Source organism: Homalodisca vitripennis, unplaced genomic scaffold (assembly GCF_021130785.1).
Source record: "Homalodisca vitripennis isolate AUS2020 unplaced genomic scaffold, UT_GWSS_2.1 ScUCBcl_9307;HRSCAF=17755, whole genome shotgun sequence".
Taxonomy (NCBI): domain Eukaryota; kingdom Metazoa; phylum Arthropoda; class Insecta; order Hemiptera; family Cicadellidae; genus Homalodisca; species Homalodisca vitripennis.
Genome location: NW_025785417.1, coordinates 1 through 5,366, shown reverse-complemented (window position 1 = coordinate 5,366; position 5,366 = coordinate 1). Strand labels below are relative to the sequence as shown.

The 5,366-nt window shown below is 29.0% G+C and overlaps 1 long non-coding RNA gene across 1 annotated transcript; it reads left to right on the top strand.

The window, feature by feature from the left end:
- Positions 1-2,131: 2,131 nt before the first annotated feature.
- LOC124374610 lies at positions 2,132-4,612 on the top strand. The gene is made up of 3 exons (XR_006923585.1): positions 2,132-2,265; positions 2,391-2,402; positions 4,577-4,612. It is a non-coding gene; the product is annotated as an uncharacterized LOC124374610 (long non-coding RNA).
- Positions 4,613-5,366: the final 754 nt, after the last annotated feature.

Sequence of the window (5,366 nt, the reverse complement as noted above, 5' to 3'; positions counted from 1 at the left end):
CGAAAAGAAGGTTCTAAAAATTAGATCTTCACAGATCGTAACTCACAGCGCACATTGTTTGTAGGCTCCAACCACTTACAACTAAATATCAGCTACTTATAGTTTTTTTTTACAAATAGTTTATATCAAAACCATCCTACTACAAAATAAGTCTGAAAGTAATTCATAGCTAACCAAACATAATATTTAATAACCATTAAATTAATTAATAACTGTAAATTACAAAACTATAATATCTTGTTTCAGATGATTTGGCGGAGATTTGCGAAGACTATTGGAATAGTATGCAAACAAATCGTCAAGCAAGAAATGGGAATATAGAGAGGAATATTCATGTTTGCAAGTTTTACGCCGTTAGTGTCCTTGTTTTTTTCTTTTTTGGAAGTTAATCTGGCTATAACTATAAATATTAAAAAATAAGTATATAAAAACAGGTTATGTGGACTAAAATTCAAGTTAGCTAAAGATAAAAATACAGTTTCTAAACTAATGGCAGGAGATTGTTATGGCAAGTTTGAATGAAATCAATTTGAATAAAGTATAGAAAATACTACATTTTTTTAATTAAAAAGTGTTCAACACAATATCTTTTAAATATATTTTGTATTGTATATTTTAATGACAGTTTTTACAGTGATGCCATGTATAGTTAAAATAATATAATTTTCTCAAAATATTTAAAGTATTTTTCATGTTTTAGATTGCCGAATTGAATGCACAAGTAACACGACCTTAGAGGAAAGTTGTAAGTAAATAATTATTTTGTTTATGTTTAGGATTTTTTTTTACCATATATAAAAAAACAATTTTGTTGCAAAAAGGCTTTCATTGGATTGTTTCAGAGGCGATTATATGAAGCCTGGTAGTTAGTAAAAGGTTTACTGTTTATACTAATCAAAAATTGGTACAGAGTGAGTAACACGTATTACTGCTTCCAATGATTAGAGTATTAGAATGCATATATACTGTACAATACTCAAAGGATATGTCTAGTTTAAATTAAACTAATTCTGGTCGTATAAACATTATTTCAGAACTCATTTAATCTAAAACATTACCTTTATTCGATTATGTATTTGCTTTATTACCCCTTATAATTCCAAATAATCAAATGATAATTTCCCTATTTTCATAAAGTTTTTATAAATAAAACACATATCATTCTCGCAAAATCGGAGACGTTCATTTTTACTAGTTTTCTAGATATTTAATATAAATAATTTGAATTTTCATAAACAATGGATTATAAAACATCTGATTAAAAGTATGGATACAGTTTGTGCAGCATTGCAGGCAAATTTTAGATAAAACAAAAAAAGGCTAACTACCATTTTATTGGTTCATAAAACTAAATAATGCATTTTTATACATATAAATACAGGTAAATTTCATTACTACTTTTAGTTTTCTTTTATGAAATATTTGAAAAATAATATCTAAGATGTAAATTTAAAGTTACCATTAATTATAAGACGATACGGAAAATTTAATTTTAATGAACATTTTGTATTTTTAAAATAACCTTCAGAAATCAATGTAAATTAAAGTTTCTTACCCCCTTTTTAATCTTAGCGATGTTTATACCATTAACGGTAATGATTTTCATTAAAATATTTATTTCTTAAAAGAACTACTAAACGGTTTTTGATAAAAAAAATGGCATAAACTCCATTATATTTAAAAGAGATTCTAAAATTTTATTTTGTACAAGCTGCAGGTGAAAACACGAAGGCTCAGAACGTTTTCAGTGGACAACAAGAATTTTTAAAACTAGTAGATACAATAGTACGAAAAATGTTATTCAGTGTATTTTTAGAACCCCCCTTTTTTTTTTTTTTTTTTTCTTTCTTATCTTTTTAAAGGTATCAAAGATAAATTGATTTGTAATTAATCAAGGCAAGGTACCCTAGTATTATTTTTTATCAATTAAAAAGCTTTTTTGTATAAAAGATTTTAGTCAAAATTTTCCATATTTTTTTATACATACCAAATTATTATATTAACCTTAAATAATGCAAAATTAAAACAAGTAATTACTATTTTTCTCCTAAATAAATATTACCCTTTATATAATCATAACAAGTTTATGTAAGAGGCACTAAAAATAACGCCTGTTCTGTTTTCAGCCAAAAACCAATTTTGACGAAAGTAATCGAAATACGAAAATAAGTTTGCCAAACTGGCAAAGAAAAGCAGCGGAATATAACTTTAGAAACCAACTGAAGATGGTCAAAAAAGCCCGAATTCATGCTTAAGGACGAAGAGGTATTATTATTATTATTATCTTGCTTAATTTTTATGGAAACATCCATTTAAAATACCGTTGTATGGTATTTAAAATGCCTATCCTATAACATCAAACCTATTTTTACATCTTTATTGGGTTTCAGAAAAAGAGAAAGGTGAGCTTTGGTTTAAGGTGGTGAGTATAAATATCAAGTAAATGCGTATTTTGGTATAAAAAGTATTGATTCGATAAATATTTGCAGATTAAGCCTGCAAATACGAAATAATAAAAAAATTACCTAGAGAAAATATGATATTTTTTCAGTTTCAGTTAGAGATTAAATATATCAAACATATAATAATATGTATTTTGATTATTTACATTTATATCTAGTGGTATTATTTATTAGACAAACTCTGACCGTTCATTGGGTCATCTAATTTAAAATAAAACATTTGAAGTTGTGAATATTTTAGGATCAATACTCCAAAACATTTTACTGATCCAAAAAATACTAGTTTTCAAAACCTGTTCTTAGCCATAATTGATTTTTTTTTTTTCAGAAAATCTGTTTTAGAGAAAATAAAATACATTGCCTTGAATGTGTTTTTTAGCAGAGAATCAATTAAATGATGTTTTCTTATCTCAGTTCTTTATTGAAAATTGAATGTCTAACTTATTGATTAAAATTCCATTTTGATAATTACTCAACCTTAGACTATTTGGTCTTTAAATATTTTTGGTTTATTCCTCTAAAGGAAACATCTAAAACCGCTTGTAAATATTTCACAACAGACACTAAAATGTGTTTAATAAAACATTTTTCATATTGCACGATTTGAAAAGTTAAAAACAATTCAGCTAGTCCTTATGATTTTATAGATCTACATAAGTTTTACAATATTAGGTGATTGAAGACATTTTTTTCACCATTTTAAGTTCTGTATTTCAAAAGCAACATTATAGTTTTTGAAATATGCCTTAAAACCCTTGACCAGTTTTACGACAGCCTACAGAGAAATATTTTGTACAGAACTATTTAGAAATTAAACAAGCGCCCAACAATCTCAAGAACATCTTCGGAGTTGACCCTTGTTATTAATCTGTAAATTTTCAGAAGTGTGCTCCATTGAGTTAAGTCTGCAGTTTCCTTAGTCTGTTTTATTGAATTTATCAAAATGACGAGGGTTCTTACTGCCTGTTATAGTGAAGTTTATACAATGCTTTCTCAATTTCTCAGTGTCCTTCAGGAATTAGCACGTAAAATGTAATAAGTTTAAAATAGAATGTTGTTTTTTTTTATTATTCATTAATAACTTATTGATAGTAATTTGAGTTTATAAAATTTAAAAAAAGTTATACTATGCTAAACTATTAGTGCTCCCTTTCATCATTAATATTTTTAATGAGTTGATTCACTCATTGGAGGTCACAACGAAAAACGTCATAGAACAACCCACATCTAGATTGCTTGCCCAATCATTTTAATCCTAATCTTTAATAATTTTAAAGAAGCATATTCTTTATTTTCGATGTACACATTACATATGATTTAAGGGAAAAATTGGTAGTTTTATATTTGCAGGGAAAAAGAATTAGGCAAAATGTGGTGTAAATAACCCTTTTTTGTATGGCTTAAAAATTAAACAGTAATTATCGGTTCTATACCTTTTTTATTAATTCCCTTATTACTTCCAGAATTTAAAGTGGATTAATAACAAAGTAATGACATAAAGGTGTCATAAAGTGTATGTACAACAATGTCCATGTGGCTATACTGTTTTTGATGTTAATTAATTTTATTTTTAGATTTCTTAATTTTCATAATTTTTTAATACAAAATTTCTCATATATAGAATTATAAAAAATAGTCCTCGGCTCAATAATCTCTCAATAATACTAAACGTTATTAAATATAAATAATTGTATATCAATAAAAATTAGTAGTAATCAATGGATATATTCTATATTTTGTTTATTGGGGCTTAAGTAGTCTTCTAGTTTATAGAAACAGATCAAACTTTTATTTTTATGGAATTTTCTGGTACCTGGGGGATGAGTCATTTTCTTTGACAACTGTAGTTCTATTCCCTGCGTTGTGGCTATTACTACTCCTACAGGAAATAGTAGATCAGTGAAATTCACCATCACGGACAAACTAACGTAAATTTAGGTGTTTACTAATGGCACGTGGTTCAAAATATTAAAAGAGAACAAAAATATATTTAAGCAAAATTCTTACACTTTAATTGAATTAAGTACAACATACTTGAGGAAATGCTAGAGATTTCAACTAAGGATTATTGATAGAATGAGAGTAAGCCCTCCCTGCAATACTTGCTACAACAGGATGCTGATGAAAAGAAGGCGTGCAGAAGAAAAAGCAGTGCTGCAGCAGCTGACGGATGCAGAAGGATGCACACAGCCGAAGGGCAGAAGGAGCGCCAGCAGCATAAGGTGCCCCTGGTCCCGAATGAGATAAACCGGAGGGATAAGTAACTTCTAACGTTTATAGTTTACTATTTATACTAAATGTATGAGCGGAACAATGAGGGAAATTTCTGATACCATAATAGTCCCAAATACATAAATAATCAAGTCCTTTAATCACAAGCAATTATTTCTGAAGCACTTTTAACTCAGGAGCTCCTGCAGAAGGTCAAACCACCTGCAGAAGGAGCTGCCCCAGCTGAAGGTGCTCCATGCCTGAAGCGGCTCCCGAGGCTGAAGCTCCACCTCCTGAACCAGTGGAACCTCCACCACCACCGGAAACCAGAACACACCGAAGAAGGTCTGTAAAATAAAAGATTAGTTTTAATCCGTGTCCCCACACTACTATCAAATTTCTTGTTTTATTTATAAATTGGATTTTCTTAATGTGGATAGAATTATGGATGTACATCAAGGAAGCCGTCACGAACGCCTGCCTCAATGACCATTGGATGACCTTGTCATGAAGGAGATAGACTGTGTTGTCAGGCTGTACCACAAGGTAACCTCAAAACCTGTCGTGGAACCTTCTATAATAGAGGATGATCTAATAGCTTGGACCCATGGTGGCCTTGGTAAATCATTTTTTCTACACTTACAGTGTTTTACATTTACTTTAATTCAAATCCCTACAGAAGGGTAATTAAAA